The 19,356-nt window shown below is 46.1% G+C and overlaps 1 protein-coding gene across 1 annotated transcript in view; it reads right to left on the bottom strand.

Annotated features, from left to right (window-relative positions):
* LOC124788465 overlaps nucleotides 1–19,356 on the bottom strand; it is a 254,276-nt gene that overhangs the window by 93,402 nt on the left and 141,518 nt on the right. The window lies entirely within an intron of this gene.

The raw sequence follows: 19,356 nt of genomic DNA, 5'->3' as shown, positions 1-19,356 counted from the left end.
AAGTTTTAGAATCTTTACCACAGTCAGTGATAGTGTAAACAACTTCCACAGCAAAGGAGTCTAAATTCTGATATTCAGTAATGGGAAACACTCTGAACTCTTGAGATGTGAAGCTTTTACAACACTGGCTATTAGGACTCTTTATGTATCTCTTTGGCAATGGAAATAATACACCAATCAGAAATTACGAACTACTGCAAAACAAGTTTTGCACCACACTCATGATTTGCATAGCTTACAATTTTTTCATCAGGAACCACTTTCTCAACACTCTTTTGACCACAGGAAATTATGCTGTGTAACGGATGTAAAAGTAAACTGTCAGATTCAGTATGGTTTCTTATACCATGCTGTGTCTCATCATGAACAGGATAATGTGTTTGTGCTCACTGTCCAATCATTCAACATAGCTCTGACAGGCATCTAAAGTTTAGATGATACTGGAATTGGACAAATATGTAGAAACACCATGAGAGGTGCTTGCTTGTACATAAACACAGGTGCCAGATAAGAATGCAGGTTGCAATGTTGCATCTGACCATGAACGGCATCTGTGCAGTGCCTTCATATGTTGCTAATGTCAGCCAAGGTCAGAACAGTGTTCTCTGTAGTTGTGAGTGCTTTATGTTGGAGCTAAGTGAATTTGTATGTTAGCTAATAGTTAGAGTTTGTATGGTGGGTGCTTATGTAACCAAGGCAGCCAAAATGTTTAGTGTTTCAAGAGGCACCACATCGAAGATTTATACCACATACAGGGAAAGCAGAAAAACATTATCCACTAAGTCACACTGCAGACAAAAATGTTACTTGAGCGATCATGACTGACAGTCACTGAAGAGGATTGTGATGAAAAATAATGAGACTACAGCTATGAAAGTCACTGCAGAGCTGAGTGTCATACTCACAAACCCTGTCAGCATGCAAACAATATAAAGGGAGCTCCACAAGCAGGGAATTGCAGGGTGAGCTAGAATTCCAAACCACTCATCAGTGACACAAACGGCGCTACACTGCTGAAGCCATAAAACCTAGACTATTAATCACAGGATGAAATTCATTTTGTCAGATGAGTCTTGTTTCACTCTATTTACATCTTTTGACCAAGTTCACATTCCAAGAGTGAAACATGGTGGGGATTGGTGGTGATTCAGGTAGCTGTATCACAATATTCCATGGGACCCAGGATTACTCTGCAAGATCACATTATTGGTTGGTTGGTTTAAAGGTGGGAGAAGGGACCAAACTACGAGGTCATCGGTCCCTTGTTCCTAATAAAACAGTGCCACAAGTTTGAGAATAAAACGAATGAAACATATAACACAAAACGAAAAGAAAGGAAAAGCCACAAGAACAAAGGGAAGGCAACAACACTAAAAGGAACAAAAGAGGACAAGAAAACAGAGACGCTATAAACAGAAGAGAGTAAAACATGAAAGCAGATTATAGTGGCTGGCCAACCACGAGAATAAAAAGGGAAAGCCAGCCACTCTGCAACACATTAAAACCTCCACCCTAAAAGCACTAGGGTGGAAGACACAGAGGGACAAAGGACATGCGCTAAAACCTACATAGAAATATAAAACACACTCTCACAGATAAAATGTAAAACTAAAGCTGCTCTGGAGGCTTTGTCACCCAACACCGAAGGCAGGGTGCTGGGAAAGTTAAAAGTCTGCTGCAGAGTGGCTAAAAGTTGGCAGTCGAGCAAGAGGAGGACGACTGTCATTTGGGAGCTAGAGCGACACTGAGGTGGGTCCTCATGATGGGGTAGATATCCATGTGTTAGCCACGTATGGCCAATGTGGAGCCAGCAGAGGACAACTGAGTCCCTGTGAGAGGCCCGCATGGAAGACTTCCACACATTCATAGTCTCCTTAATGACACGCAGTTTGTTATGCGTGCTGTTATGCCATTCCATCTCCCAAAGCTGGAAAACCCTGTGGTGTAAGACAGAACGCAGGTCAGCTTCAGAGATGCCTATCTCCAGAAGCAGTTTCCGCGTCGCCTGTTTGTCCAGCCTGTAGGCAAGTATGTTGCCGGGGATTCTGACGTGTCCTGGGGTCCACACAAACACCACCGAGCAGAGAAACTGTTCCAGGGCATAGATGGACTCCTGAATGGACGCTACCAGAGGGTGGCGAGGGTAGCACCGGTCGATAGCTTGTAGGCTGCTTAATGAGTCAGTACATAGGAGAAATGACTCACCAGGGCATGAGCTGATGTTCTTAAGAGCACGAGATATGGCCACCAGCTCTGCAGTGAAAACACTGCAGCCAACTGCAAGGAGTGCTGCTCAGTATGTCCTCCATGAACATATGCAAAGCCTACATGACCAACAGCCATTGAGCTGTTGATGTAAACCACTTCAGAACCCCGGAACAAGTCAAGAATCGAGAGGAAGTGACAGCGGAGAGTGACGGGGTTAACGGAGTCCTTAGGGCCATGCAAAAGGTCCAGACGAAGCTGCGGCTGAGGCATACACCATGGAGGTGTATGTGACTGGACCACAAGCAGAGGTGGTAAAGAGAAGGACTCCACTTTGGAGAGAATGAACCGCACGCGAAACGCGAACCGCAATCGTTAGCCCCGATCTGGGCCGCCGGTGCGGGAGATGGACCGTCACGGGTGGGAAAAGCAGACAGTTATTCGGATGCTCTGGTGAACTATGAATGTGTGCTGCGTAACTGGCGAGCAGTTGGCATGTCTGATCTGTAGTGAAAGGACACCAGCCTCCACCAGTACGCTGGTCACCGGACTCGTCCTAAAAGCTCCTGTCACCAATTCAACCCCACAGTGGTGCACAGGGTCGAGTATATGCAATGCTGAAGGTGCTACTGAACCATAAACCACTCTCCCATAGTCAATTCGGGATTGGACTCGGGCTCTGTAGAGCTGCAGCAGCAGCGATCTGCACCCCAATTGGTGTTGCTCAGGCAACAGAGGGGATTGAGTTGTTGCCAGCACTTCTGCTTAAGCTGACGAAGGTGAAGGAGCCAAGTCAATCAAGCGTCAAAAACCAGTCCCAGGAATTTATGTGCCTCCACTACAGATAATGGATTGTCATTAAGGTAAAGTGTGGGTTCCGGATGAACTGTACGATGCCAACAGAAGTGCATGACACACGACTTCGCGGCTGAAAACTGGAAGCTGTGGGCTAGAGCCCATGACTGCGCCTTATGAATGGCTCCCTGGAGGTGCTGCTCAGCAACAACACTACTGGAGAAGCAGTACAAAATGCAGAAGTTGTCTGCATACAGAGAAGGTGAGACGGAGGGCCCGACTGCTGCTGCTAGACCGTTAATGGCCACTTAAAATAGAGATACACTCAATACAGAGCCCTATGGGACTCCAGTCCCGTGGATATGGATGGAACTATGGGAGTCACCAACTTGGACATAGGAAGTACGGAGCGACAGGAAGTTTTGAATAAAAATCGGGAATGGTCCCCGGAGACCCCACTCATACAATGTGGCAAGAATGTGATGTCGCCAAGTCGTGTCGTATGCTTTCGTTAAGTCAAAGAAGACGGCAATCAGGTATTGCCATCTGGAAAAGGCTGTTTGGATGGCAGACTCGTTGGTCACAAGATTATCAGTGGTAGAGCGACCCTGGCAGAAGCCACCCTGGCATGGAGCCAGCAAGCCACGTGACTCCAGGACCCAACCCAACCGCTGACATACCATATGTTCCAGCAACTTACAAAGAACATTAGTGAGGCTGATGGGCCAATAGCTATCCACATCAAGTGGGTGTTTACCAGGTTTGAGCACCGGAATGATGGTGCTCTCCCGCCATTGCGTTGGAAAGACGCTGCACCAGATCCGGTTGATGAAGACGAGAAGATGTCACTTGTAGTCAGATGAGAGATGTTAAATCATCTGCCTGTGGATGCGATCAGGCCCAGGAGCTGTGTTGGGGCAATGTGCAATGGCATTGAGGAGCTCCCACTCTGTAAATGGGGTGTTATAGGATTCACTGCAGCATGTAGTGAATAAGAGGGCATTCCATTCCAGCTGCCGTTTGAGTGTGCAAAAGGCTGGGGGGTAATTCTCTGGTGCAGAGGCTCAAGCAAAGTGCTCGGCAATCGCGTTTGTGTTGGTACATAACTCGCCATTTCTGGTAACACCGGGGACAGCTGCTGGGGCCTGGTACCCGAAAAGGTGTTTGATCTTTGCCCAAACTTAGGAAGGTGCCATGTGGCACCCAATGGTGGAGACGTATCTCGCCCAACACTCCTTCTTCCGTTGTTTGATAAGGTAGCGAGCATAGACACGGAGTCATTTAAAGGCTATGAGGTGCTCCAGGGTAGGGTGCTGCTTATGCCGCTGTAGAGCTCGCTGACAATCCTTAATTGCTTCAGTGACTTCTAGTGACTACCAAGGGACTGCCTTACGCCTCAGGCACCCTAAAGAGTGACGGATTGTGTTTTCTGCCACAGAAACAATTGTGCTAGTCACCTGATCAACCATCACATCGATGTTACCATGTGGGGGAGATTCAACGGTGACAGTAGAGGTGAATGTTCCCCAGTCCGCCTTGTTCAAAGCCCATCTGGGCAGACGTCCGTGTGCCTGAAGTTGGGACAGTGACAGGAAGATGGGGAAGTGGTCACTACCACACAGGTCATCATGTGTTCTCCAGTGGATAGATGGGAGAAGTACTGGGCTGAAAATTGATAAATTAATGGCCGAGTAAGTACCACGAGTCACACTGAAATGTGTGGCAGCCCCAGTATTTAAGAGGCAGAGGTCGAATTGCGACAGTAAAGTTTCGACATCTCTGCCTTGGCCAGTAAGCATGTTATCACCCCACAAGGGGTTATGGGCATTAAAATCTCCCAGAAGTAGGAAAGGTTTAGGAAGTGCAGCTACGACATTCAGGGGTACTGCACCATCTGGAGGAAGATATACATTGCAGACAGTTGTTTCCTGCATCGTCCTTATTCTGACAGCCACAGCTTCAAGAGGGATTTGAAGGGGCACATGTTAACTACAGACCGAGTTTAGAACATAAACGCAAACTCCTCCTGACAATCCATTATAGTAGCTACAGTTCCTGTAATATCCCTTATAGCCATGGAAGGCAGGGGTCGGCATTGCTGGAAACCAGGTTTCCTGAAGGTCAATGCAGATAGCAAGTAAAGTTTAACAGTTGCCGCAGCTCAGCCAGGCAGTGGAAAAAACCGCCGCAATTCCACTGGAGGATCACATCGTGAGACTGAAAAGGCATGGAACATTCAATGAGGCAGTTTACGCCTCAGAGTCACCTGAGTAGTTTATATCCATTGTGTCAGAGGGTCTGGAGAGATCTAGGGCGTCAGCAGATGCCAAAATCTCCACCCCATCCTCAGCCGCAGAGCTTGTAGGTAGCAGTGGTGTGGGTGCCACTGCAATTTCCTTGGTCTTAGGGGTTTTCTTTTTGGATTTCTCTCGCTGCTCCTTGGGTTTCCCTGGCTGGGAGGACTTCACTGGCTCAGTCTCCGGGACTGAGGAAGAGCGTGAAGCCTTACGACCAGCTGCTTTTGGGCTCTTCAGCCACTGGCAGGTGTCGTCTTTCCCACTAGAAGAAACCTGGGAAGGGATTGGCCAAAGGGACCCCTTCCTAGCGAGATGCCAAAGAAGACTTACGCTTCTATGGCTTAGAATTGGGGACGGATGTCCCTGATGGTTAAAGGGGTATTGCTCCAGAGGTAGGTGGTGCAGGAGCAACAGGGAGGGAAATGTCCCCCATCATCAAGGGGGCAGGTTTAGTCTTCTACCTCTGAGAGGTGGCCTGTGTTGACGGAGCTGATGGTGCCATAACTGTTGTAGCAGCGGCGTAAGACTATGTCATACGCACAGGATGCAGGCGTTCAAATTTTCTCTTAGCCTCAGTGTAGGTCAGTCTGTTCAGGGTCTTGTACTCCATGATTTTCCTTTCATTCTGGAGAATCCTGCAGTCAGGTAAGCAAGGCGAATGGTGTTCTCCATAGTTGATACAGATGGGAGGCGTGGCACATGGAGTATTGGGATGTGATGGACGTCCGCAATCTCGGCATGTGATGCTGGAAGTACGGCGGGAAGACATATGGCTGAACTTCCAGCACTTAAAGCACCGCATCGGGGGAGGGATATAGGGCTTTACATCACACCAGTAGACCATCACCTTGACCTTCTTGGGCAATGTATAATCACCTTCAAAGGCCAAGATGAAGGCACCAGTGGCAACCTGATTATCCTTCGGACCCCGGTGGACACGCCGGATGGAATGTACACCTCGCCACTCTAAATTGGCAGGCAGCTCATTGTTGGACTGCAAAAGCAGGTCTCTATGAAATATGATACCCTGGACCATATTTAAGCTCTTAAGGGGGGTGATGGTTACAGAAACATCCCCCAGCTTGTCACAAGCGAGTAACTCCTTTGGGCAGAGTATGCTGTTTTGATCAAGACTGACACAGATCTCATTTTGGACAAGCCTTCCACCTCCCCGAACTTGTCCTCTAAATGCTCAACAAAGAACTGTGGCTTCATCGTCATGAAAGATTCCCCATCAGCTCTCGAACTTAGAAGGTACCGGGGCGAATAAGATCCACTGCCATCCTTAGCCCGACGTTCCTCCCATGGTGTGGCCAGGGAGGGGAACGATTTGGGGCCGTATTTCTGTGTATTGAATTGCGCTTGTGATTGCTGAGGTTGCTGGTGTTTCACCACCAGCAAGAGATAATGGACTACGCTTCATCACGTGTCATCTGCCCTGATGCTAACCACTCTGACCAGGGGCCCTCCCCTCGGGTGCCACGCAGCCGCAGCAAAGTCCACCTGGCAGGATGGCCATTGTCAGGAGTCCCGATGCCCCAGGGGGATGGGCATCTACCCCTTGGCATACGTGGGGAATTAACGGCACAGGCATCAGCAGAGTGATCCCTGTGTGGTCAGGGGGCTACAACCGACAGGGTACATGGCAGCCCCACCACAACGGACTGGCTACGATGCTGGATATCAGGTGCAAAGAAATCCATGGTCATTGTCGATGCAGAAATCAACACTACATAGTGTTGTGAAGATAACAAAGCAATATGTTCACAAAATGAACCAAGCATCCTAAATTTGTTCCCGGAATTCATGAAACTATTTTCATGGCTCTAAAATTCTCTTCAGTGCTCTTCAGCACCTCTGATGGGGGTAAGTTATCTCCAACTCATGGAATTGGCACTGGAAGCTTACAAAATGACAATTATCTGCTGCTCTCGGATCCAGCAGTTGCCTTCCTTAGGGACCAATGGAATGAATTAGTTGGACCATGTGGATGCATGAAACTGATTAGGGTATCTCGTTCTTCCAATGATGTGTCACATATGTTTCCAATTTGTTGTCATATATGCAGCCTATGTATTGCCCAGATTGGATGCTGTCAATTGGAACACTTGAGAAGTATGCTGATTGATCAACACTTGCAATAAATGACATTGTGTCATTGGAAAAACTGATAATTTGTATCTGTTTTTCATCAATTGGTCTGAGGCAGTGGTTTTCTCTGGTCCCTGCAACCGTGCAACCATTTTCAAATCTCCTTTCTTACAAAGGTCTTGCAGCATCAATTTCTTTCTTTGTGATAGAAAGGAATTTGATTCCATGAACTTATTCATCACAAAATCTGAATAGATCACTTGGTGTTAGAATTTTATCTGAAGTTGGCTGTTGGAGACTTGTTCTTGTTACTAATTGCTTTGTTGTGTCCCCAGTACCATCACATAGAGACTTCCCATGGCTTGTGCTGAAGAAGTTCCATTCTGCACTGATACTTAAGTCATTGTAGTGCTGACATAGATCCATGAAGTTCTTGAAATTTTTGTATTGGGCAGCTGATCCATCACTGCAATAGCTGATGTGCTTCAGCACTGCGAAGTGGGTTCACAGGTGATCAATCAACTTGGAGCAGAAAACATGAACTGCAACTGTATCACATTGCAAGCAGTCACTGATGATGCAGAAGCTAACTGACTTGATATTTCCAGCCAACGCCTTGTTATAAATAACAAAGGGATGTGATATGGCCTGACTACCTTCCCAATGGAAGCCTTGTGCAGCATCCTGCACAATAAATGAATAATTTTCTGCAAAATCCTCCAGAACAACCAGCTTTCTGCATTCTAGATTTTCTTTGGTTTCTTTCGGGTAGTTGCTTTGATGCTTTGTTATGTAGTGATGGGGTGAGAGATTCACAATTTTGGTCACAATGTTTTGGATAAATTCTTCAATTGTTGACTGCTTTGTCTACAGGGTATCTCCATCAGTGTGTATACATTCCTTGTATTCAATTGCTTCATCAATGTCATTCCTTTCAAATGCAGCTTCTGCTAATCTTTCCAAGACTTCTAATCCAGGGCATTGGTCACATCATCAGAGCATGCAATCTTTTGAATCCATAATGCAAACCTTTTGGCTAATAAACTCTTGTAGTCATCCTTAACTGGAGTCGCTGCTAGCATCAACTTGACATTTTGATGAGCTATACAAACACAAACTTTGTGTGTTCCTAACGAACGAACTGTGATGCACCACTCTGGCTGGAGCTCACAAAATTTGGAGAAGCCAACTTTTGGTAAATTTTGTCTGCAATAATCTTGATAGGCTTATTTCAAGTCAGACATTTCTGCATATGAAATTTTGGGCCAGCTGGTGTCCTTATGGCAAAAAGTCCTTTTTTACAGGCAGATTCAGCTGAGTTCATCACTGTCATAGAATTTTGCTACACACTAACAGGTCAGCGATTTGTGTATGCCGTGATGGCATCAGATAGCGACCCAGATGGGTTCTATAGGATTTACATCAGGCAATTTGATCACCAAGACATCAAAACACTGTAGCATGGTTCTGGCTCTGAGACATGGACAGTTATACTACTCAAAGATGGCATCACTTTCATGGAGGACATCAAGCATGAAATTATGCAGGTGGTTCACATCGCAGTGCATCTTTGTTTACTACCACAGGTCCCATGCAATTTTAGGAGAACGTATCCCACAGCATACTACTGTTCCCATCAGCCTATGTCCATGGCATGCTGCCCATTTCAAGCTGTTGTTTACCTTGATGATGGTGTTTGTGGAGATGAGCATCAACCTAGCATAGCAAAAATGTGATTCATCCAATGAGCTGACACGTTTCCATTGACTAACAGTCAAATCCCAATGAGCTCATGCCATTGCAATTGTAACTGATGATGTCATTGGGTCAACATGTGAAAACATAGGCATGGTCTGCTGTGGAGCTCCATGTACAACAATGTATGATGAATGGTGTACTCCAAAACCCTTGTGAATGTACCAGCATTGTGCTCTTTCAGCAGAGATGCCACAGATCACCATATATCCTTCCTGACAGAGCAGACAAGCCTCTGAACCCCACATTCTTTGAAGAGTCATGGACGTCCATCCATTCATTTAGCACCTAGTGGTAGTTTCACTGTCCTTCTATGTCTTTCCGTAGATGCTCACGACAGTAGCACATGAACATTCAACCAGCTTCACTGTTTTTGAGATACTTGTACACGGGCTCTGCATAGAGTAATCTTGCCTTTATCCAAATTGCTTATCTCAATGAATATCCCCATTTGCAGCCCATATGTTCACTAGGGTGATCCCCCATCCATGTCTGTTCCACGTACATACTTTTATTACCACATCACGTGCTCACAATGCAAATAGGTGGTACCCAACATCATGGTGGGCAGTGTTTTGGCTTATCAGTGTATTTATCACATGACACACATTAATAATTTTTGAATCATAAAAATAGGCATACATATAGAAAGATTACTAAATTACTACATATCAGCACAGCTCTCTAGCATAAAATAACAAAAACATGAGCTATGGATGAATACAAAGTTCTTTTACATAGCTTATCACACCATTCATCACTGTAAGGAAATCTTTGAAAGGACCCTTGTAGGTACATGCAGGATATTTTCATACAAAATGAACAACTGTCTATTGTTCAGCACCACAGGCAGAAGATGGTGATGAAGATTTGCCCATTTGTGGAAGGTTTCTGTACGTCTTCCATGGCCTGTTCAGATATTCTTCAGAATAGACCAAACTGCCCATGGCAGGTAAAATCCAGAGGACTTCTCCTAGATGCAGGGCAGTTTCAAGCATTCTGGTGGTAAATTTTGTTGTCAACAGCATTTCCTTTCATCAATGGCACTGACTTCATTTTCAGTAAGAATCCTGGCTGTGATATGAGTGGAGTGTCTTGACCTTAATCTTTTTCACTCCACAGGGAAAACATCATTCAATATTGTGAGGGCAGGTTTGCCAACAACCTTCTGACATTCATGTAATAGTGCATTCTTCTATCTGATACTAGGGGATGAAACATGACTGAAGACAGGTAACCAGTAGCGGGTGTAGATGCACAGTACTCTGCTGTCACGTAAACCAATCTGAATACTGATACCTGAAAATTGTCTGCTGACAATCCCCAACTAGTGCCACAGAGCTTAAGGAGAATGCTATTTTTGCTTTTGAGCTTAGCTGTTGCTTGTGTGACGTGTTCCTTAAAAGAAAGTGTCCTGTCTAATGTGATCCTTAGGTATTTCGAATGCATGTTATGTGAAGTTTGTCTTCTTCAAAACAGACATTAAGGGCCCCTCATGCCAATCTATTGGACAGATGAAAACTTGCAACATCTGTTGCATTTGAGTTAGGTCATAATCTCCATTTTCTGAAGTATGGCTTAAGATGTCTATATAGGACGTTAGTATTTGTTGAGTTGTTTTGAAGATTTTGCACTGGCAGCTACTAACCAGTCATCTGCATAACCAAACTTTCTGAACTGTGTTGGATGAGTATCAGATATAGATCAATTTAAAAAAAGAGGAGTGAGGACAGCCCTGCAGTTGTGATAAAGAACAGTCACTTCCAGGCTAGAATCTAAAGACGGTGAGAAAGGGAACATTTGGAACAGATACTGAATCAATGATATTGGGTTTCTTTCAGTGAGGAGGGCAGGAGTTGTATGATGTCTTATCAGTGTTGTAGAAGAGTGAGGAGGCACCCATTTACCAACAAATGTCTCAAGCAAGCAGTCCCACTGGTTCAGAAGGAAGGTGGGTAAGTTACTTTCGATCTGGTATCAAGTAAAAATGTCAGGTACCTGTCATCACTATTGAGAGTGCTTTGTGGGCTGTGCTACATCAGAACAGGATCCTTCAGCTCACTGTTCATCTCTACAGTCAACATTTTCGTGATGAGTTCAGCCCTCAAGCCAATAATGTATGAATACATGTTGCCCCCTCATGGACACCTTCTTCCAGGAGATAAAAATCAAGTAAATGAAATGTCTTTTAGCAGCTGCTGACATGAATCTGACTGGGTATGCTTCAGACCAGTTTAAACTTGCTGCATGTTGTTGCAGAGGCTCTCCTTGTGCAATGGATAATCTCGGGTGTTACCATCGAAGAGTGGGACAGGCTTCAGCAGCAACATCTTAGCTACATTGTGAACAGCACATATAGGAGGATCCCAATATGTTACAATGCATGGGGCGTAGCAGTACAGTGTTGAATATTACCCAACAGTATATTTTGACTTCATAGACGTGCACTTTCAAACAGACTGCGCCATTATTTTAATTACTGATTTGCTTCTATTCCACAGTACAGTAATTTTTGTTTAGTTTTATAAGGCTTATTCTTTAGTTCCATCCCTTCCTGCACCTAGACCCACACATGTTCACAGATATACAGGTGGTGCAAAATTTATTGAGCACATTACCACAAAAATGAATATACGAACTACAAGAATAAAAGAGCTCAAATACACAAACTAAACACACAACTTATTTGAAGAGTCCAAATTACTTCTGTCTGAACAGCTTATTCATTAACTTTTAAAGGACTGTCCATAATAGAAGGTTTTTGTGGCTGCCATATCAGAGTAAAAGATGTAGTGATGATGGACTCTTAATGTTAACTGAAAAGAATCTGTTTAGGAGTACATTACTGTACAGATTTGTTGTAAATTACTTTTACATATTGTTGTGGCTATACACTGTCTTCCTGAAATGAATAACTTAAACGTCCCTGCATTTTAAAATTAATCTCTAAAAGTAAAACATTAATAAATACAAAGGTTGGTTTCAAGAAGGAAGATTATTTTAATGTTTTACTAAGAACAAGATCATTGGAGTTAGAGCTCAATCTCATGTATGTCAACAACAGGGAAGGAAATCAGCTGTAGTAACACTATTCACGTTTACGTCGCACTTCACTTAGCGTAGACCGGGACTGTGTCCTAGGCATGCCCGATGTTAACTGACTGAGCATGGCCCGTGCTGCCTGAGTTGTTGTGGTTGTTGTTACGCTGGCAGAGGTTGCGTCCGAATTCTCGCGTGCCCTCTGGTGGACGGGACTCTACTTGCGGCAACTACCGTCCATGACGCGCCGTTCCGATGTGCGCCTCCCGCGATCTTTCTGGTGGCTACTGCACTCCTCCTCCTTCGGAGGGTGAAGCCACTGTGATCCACTGCGTCGGAAGGTGGAGCATCGGGCAGGAGCGATGACCTCCACATCCATTGGAAGGCCGGAGTCGAGGGGATCTGCCAACCCTCGAGCCAGAACCTTTGAATACGGCCCCCGTCGTCCCACCACCGGAGCCCGGGACAGAACGGGCGACAAGCTGTCGAACTCCGGATCCTGTTCCACCTCGGGAGGGGCAAGACCCAGTGGCGGGGACGATGGGGAAAGGACGACCACAGGTGAACCAGCCTCCTGAGAAACCGGGCCTGCGAGGGGGGCCGGCTCTCGCTGGGGCATCTCGAACGATGGCGATGCCAGTGCTGGAGCTACTGGAGGCTGCCAAGGCTGAGAACCATCGCAGTGTGGCAGAGTCACAGTGGGGAGAGGCGGTAACGTCCCCTGAGAAACCAACATGGGTGCTGGCAATGGGGAAGCCGGTGTCCGAGAGGTCGGAGGCTGGGTGGCCAAACGCGGACGTAGCTGATTTTGGGGACGACATACCACCTGGTCCCCCACCTGCAAGGTATAGAGCCGGCGGCCATTTCGGCGCAGGACCACCGCCGGTATCCAACATGGATTGTGACCAAACCCATGTGCCCAGATCGACATACCCAGTGGAAAGCCAGGTACTCCATTTTGCGAAGACTGGCGAGGACCAGGCTGGAGGATGTGCAGCAGAGTCCTAGGTTGGCGCCCATGGAGGAGCTCTGTGGGGCTGCATTCTCCCATTGGTGTGGTCCGGTATGCCGTCAGGAAAAACGTCAATGCCTCCTCCGCAGGAAATTCGTGGACATACTTTTTCATCTGCGTCTTAAATGTGCGCACCATGTGCTCAGCTTCCCCATTCGATTGTGGGTGGAAGGGGGATAGCAAACGTGCTGAATACCGAAGCGCCTACAAAAATCCTGGAAGGTCTGCGAAATAAACTGTGGTCCATTGTCCGAGACCAGGGTGATCGGCAGACCTTCCACAGAAAAGATTTTTGCTAGTGCCTGGATTGCAACTTCTGAAGTGGTTAAGGAGCAGCGAACCACATACGTGAATCAGGAATAAGCATCAATGACAATGAGCCAAAAGCCATTGAGAAACGGGCCCGCAAAATCGATGTGAACACGTTCCCATGCTTGGGCTGCCAGCGGCCATGAAGAGAACGCTGCCCTGGGAGATGCCTGTTAGCTCGCACACTGGGAACAGGCGACCACCAAGTGCTCAATTTCTCTGTCAATACCGGGCCAGTACACATGTCTGCGAGCCAAGGTTTAGTACGGGAAACGCCCCAGTGCCCCGCATGTAATAACATGAGGACCTCCCTTCGTAAACTTGCAGGAACAACCACGTGAAGAGCTGTATCATCGGTAGCCAGAAGGAGAACTCCTTCCAAGACCGAGAGGCGGTCTCGTAGAATAAAATAATTACGAAGAGGGTCTGAGGCCCGGCCTGGAGGGCGGGATGACCACCCCTGCTGAATGAGGCGAACTACTTGCCAGAAAACCGGGTCAGCTGCCGTTTCCCTGGCGACTCGAGAACTAGTGATCGGGACGCCATCAACCACTTGGCGGGACGCCACATCCAAATAAAAACACATAATCTCCTCTTGATTGAACATAGGATCCGGGCCCACCGGAAGACGGGAAAGAGCGTCGGCATTGGCATGCTGTCCGGTAGGGCGAAAATGAATGTCATAATGGTACTTAGAGAGGAACAAGGCCCAGCGCTGTGGTCTGTGGGCCGCCCTATCCGGAATCTGAGAGGTGGGGCCAAATAACGATATTAACGGCTTATGGCCAGTGATTAACTGAAACTTCGTGCCATACAAGAAAGGGTGAAACTTGGTAACAGTGTAGACAATGGCCAAAGCCTCTTTTTCCACTTGGGAGTAATGGGTCTGTGCAGGACTAAGAGTTTTAGACGCAAATGACAGTGGTTGCTTGGAACCATCTGCATTGCGATGGGCCAGGACTGCCCCCACCCCATACTGCAAAGCATCTGTAGCCAGGACCAATGGCTTATGGGGGTCAAAAGTAGCCAAACAAGGCGCTGACGTGAGGAGCCCTTCAACGAGGTGAACGCTCGCTTGCATGTAGGCGACCAATCAAAAGGAACACCTTTGCGCAGAAGGCAGTACAGGGGGTGGGCTATGGTGGAAGCCCTGGGAATGAACCGGTGGTAATAGGCTATCTTGCCTAAAAAAGCTTGTAACTCTTTCAGCGAAGCGGACCGAGGAAGGTCGACAATACCTTGGACCAAACTTCCTAGTGGCTGGGCGCCGTGCCGAGAGATGGTGTAGCCCACATACTCAATGGACGGTTGGAAGAAGTTTGACTTGTGCAGGTTGCAACGCAAGCCCACAGACCTGAATTTGAGGAAGAGGGTGTGAAGGTTGTGCAAGTGTTCCTTCGTGCTGCAGCCTGTGACAATTATATCATCCAGGTAATTAATACAATGAAGGATTGTCGACGTGACGTGCTCAAGATAATGCTGGAATATCGCCGGGGCACTGGATATTCCGAAGGCCAAACGCTGGTATTGGTAAAGGCCAAACGGGGTGTTGATGACCGCCAGCCGTTTGGAGCCCTCATCAAGTGGTATCTGATGATAAGCCTCCAAAAGATCGATTTTCGAAAAATATTGGCCTCCCACCACGGCGGAGAACAATTCATCAGCACGAGGCAAAGGATAGGTGTCCACCACCAATTGGGAATTAATGATGGCCTTGAAATCGCCACAAAGACGTAATTTTCCCGAGGGCTTCCTTACAATAACGAGGGGCGAAGGCCACTCACTAGAAGAAATGGGAAGAACGACCCCTAGGGCTGTCAGCCGGTCTAGTTCTTCCTTTACCTGAGGGAGGAGAGCCAAGGGGATCTGCCTCACGCGTAGAAAACGCGGGCGAGCCGACGCCTTCAACGTTAAGTGAGCTTCAAAATCTGAAACATGCCCCAGGCCCTCCTCAAAGATATCTGGAAAGTCTGAGATCAAAGATTCCAATGATTGATAGGGAACATCTTCGGAGACCAACTGTACGGTGTCAGCGATAGATAAACCGAAAGCTTGAAAGGCATCCAGGCCAAAAAGGTTAGTGGAGCTCGCATCACTGACAACAATAAAAGTAATAGGTCGAGTGACTGATTTGTAAGTCATGTCAGTAGTGAATTGACCCAGTAGGGGAATGAACTGTTTACCATAACCGCGTAGACGCCGGTAAACTGGCGCCAACGGGGGCGATCCAAGGTCGGAATAAGTTTGTGCATTCAACAATGAAACTCCCGCGCCCATATCTACTTGCAGTTGTAACCGGCGCAACCAAACCGACACCTCAATAAAGAGTTTGCGTGCCGATGCGTCGGGAGCCTGGCCCGATGAAACTTCCTGAATGTCAACGTCCATGTCCTCTGTACCTGCTTCCTTCGATTCTTTTGAGGCTGAGTGGCAAACTTTAGCAATGTGACCTTTTTTATTACATTTGCAACAAACGGCCCAACGCTGGGGGCACTCTGACCGGTCATGATGTATATAGCACGATGCACAGGGCGGCAACAGGAGCCGGCAGCAGAATTCTGTTTACGTGCCGTGCGGGAGTGGCCGTAATGGCCAGATTGTACCACTCGCACATCGTCCACCCCAGACGCAGTGGACGCGGCCGCACCGCCCTGAACCGCCGCAACGTCGCACCACGCTTCCAACTGTTGACCTGTGGCGTGAGAGACTTCATACTATTGAGCAATGGACAGGACTTCCTCAAGGGAAGGGTCTTCTAACTGCAGGGCCTGTTGCCGGACCTCCCTATCAGGGGCCGAACGAACAATGATGTCGCGTACCATAACATGGGCATACGACTCTTGCGACTGCTCCGTGACAAAATGACACTTGCGACTAAGACACAATGTGTCAAAAGACAAGGACGAGGGTTCCTGCAATAGCACTAGCTGCCGCAAAACTTGAAACAGTGAGGGAGATATCCAAGACATGAAGAGAGCACGACATACCTCCGCATCGGCAACATGAAACGCCTGGAAATGCTGCCGAAGGCGATGTTCATATGCGTCTCAATCCTCTGCCGTCTCGTCATACGGGGGAAAGGGAGGAGGGAAGGGCGCTGGAGCAAACTGCGTGGAGAGCAACGCCGGAAGCACTTGTTTCATGGTGGCCATGAGTTCCATCTGCTGCTCAACCAAAACCCGCACTAAATCCTCCATACCGTGGAGAAGCTGCAAAACCGGAACAACGACGCAACATGTGAAAGAACGACCCTACTCGTCGCCAATTGTGTAGTAACACTGTTCACGTTTACGTCGCACTTCACTTAGCGTAGGCTGGGACTGTGTCCTAGGCATGCCTGATGTTAACTGACTGGGCACGGCCCGTGCTGCCTGAGTTGTTGTTACGCTGGCAGAGGTTGCGTCCGAATTCTCGCGACCCTCTGGTGGACGGAACTCTACTTGCGGCAACTACCGTCCGTGACGCGCCATGCCGATGTGTGCCTCCCGCGATCTTTCTGGTGGCTACTGCATCAGCCATATCCATTTCAATGAAATCATCCTGGTATTCATCTCAGTCACTTTATGGAAACCATGGAAAACTTAAATTTCCAAGTTGTGAGCCCAATCCCTTAACTGCCTTGCCACTCTAGCGAGAAAGTATCTCTAGGAGTGACTGATGCAGAATTAGATACAGTAACAGAAAATGCAGCAGAAGTACCTAAAGAAGCAATACTAACAGAAGTAGAATCAACAGCATCGTCAGAAGAACCACGTTCAGTAACAGCAGAAGTAACTCCTCCAGCATTAGAACGAGCTCCTACAGCAGTAACACCATCTCCCTCACCAGCAGTAACAGCACAAACTACTTCACCAGGAATAGCAGAAGAAACACCATCAGTAACAGCAGAAGCAACTCCTCCAGCAGTAGAACTAGTTCCTATAGCAGCAGCACCATCTCCCACACCAGCAGTAGTAGAACCAACTCCTTTACCAGTAATAGCAGAAACAACTCCTCCACCAGCAGCAACTAAACCAACTTCACCAACAGCAGAAACAGTACAAGCTCCTCCTCCATCACCTTCAAGAGTAGCAGAAAAGAATAGACCAGTCACAGTAAGTAAAGTATCATCTTTGTCTCATGATGAAGTGATACCAAATGATTTGGGAAAACATGTTCCTATAAAACTTGTGGACAGTAAAGTGAAACAAACTTCCAGCCGTGTTTCAAACAGACCCAAAAAATTACCTAAGAGAAATGAAGATTTTTTATGGTTTATCCCAAGGAAGTCCAACCGCCACCTAACGTAGATTCCAGGGCTGAAAAAACAATTAAATGTTCTCCATTGCCCCATAATACTGTACTCCTCCCCTCCTGTGACAGTAACTCTATCTTATTTCTGCACTTAAATGTCAGGTCTCTGAAAAATAAAGCTGATGAGCTTGGTATACTATTAAAAAGTAACAAAAGAATGATTTTATGTATAAACGAACATTGGTTAAAGGAAGAGGATATAAAATTGTATGTACCATCAGGTTTCAGATTAGCTACATACTTCTGCAGACCCAGTGAATCCTATGGGGGTTCATCCATATATATTAGCAATGATCTAGACCTAAAGTTTTCTGTTCTTGAAGTTAGTGACCTATGCACTAAAGGTGTTTTTGAAGCAGCTGCTTTTATTATACCTAGTATACAGCTCATAACTGTGTCTTTATATCACACTCCTGAAAGTAATGTAGAACAATTTATAGAACGTTTAGAAAAACTTGTGATCAGTATACAAAAATATACTAAATACAAAATTTTAATCTTTGGGGATCTAAACATAGACATTAGGAAAACGACAGCCAGAAATGTTAATTTAGTAAATATGTTAAGATCCTATAATCTCTTTTGTGCTAATGAAAGTCCTACAAGGCACTCCTCCTGTCTTGACAATCTAATAACAAATGTATACAAATGTGATTTTGAGCTAGGCTTACTTAATGTCGATTACCTGTCAGACCATAGACGTATATGGGTGAAACTAATTACTAAAAAACCAAAAGAAGACGAGGAACAAACTCAGTGTGTCAGACTATCTACAGATACAAATATTAGCAAGTATAGAGAAGAACTTAAGTCTATAGATTGGAATACTGTTATACATTCCTCCAGAAATGTTGATGAAGCCTTCAGCACATTCCTCAAAATCATTTCTGAAATCTTCCACACATGCTGTCCACTGGTTAAAAAACAAAAAAACAAAAATGTTAGGAAACCTAGCCACTCAACTTTACAGAAGTGGTTTTCACCCCAATTACAAAAACTGAGACTATTGGTAATTGCTTGTCACGATAAGGTCAAAAAGGGAGCAGTAGATAAAGAAACTTACAAAAACCTGAAAAGAAAATATAGATCTGAAATTAAAATAGCCAAGTGTAAGGCAAATGGTGATTTCATTAAAAAATCACACAATGAATGTAAGGCTGCATGGAAAGTAATAAAAGCAGAGCTAGGTATGGATATAAACTACAAAGACAACACAAATGCTGCTAACGTCACTGCTGATGATTTCAATCACTTTTTTGTCAACTCTGCCAATCTTAGCCTTCCAACCCATAGCAACCAGAATTCCAATTCAACACATACACCTATTTCTCACCCCATATCTGGCAGAAATTTTCAACAAAACATTACAAACATAGTGTCAGCTTGTAAATGGAGAGAAGTACAAGTAACTGATATACTTAAAGCAACCTCTAAATTAGGATACTCTAGATCTGAAGATGTGTATGGCCTGTCAAACTATGTAATTAAAAAAGTTGTAGATCTCATAACATACCCCCTTTGCATACTGATAAACTGGATGCTCTCAAGTGGACACTTTCC

The sequence above is a fragment of the Schistocerca piceifrons genome, chromosome 3 (genome assembly GCF_021461385.2).
Source record: "Schistocerca piceifrons isolate TAMUIC-IGC-003096 chromosome 3, iqSchPice1.1, whole genome shotgun sequence".
Lineage (NCBI taxonomy): Eukaryota > Metazoa > Arthropoda > Insecta > Orthoptera > Acrididae > Schistocerca > Schistocerca piceifrons.
The sequence above is the reverse complement of the archived record's forward strand: the minus strand, read 5'-3'. Positions and strand labels throughout refer to the sequence as shown.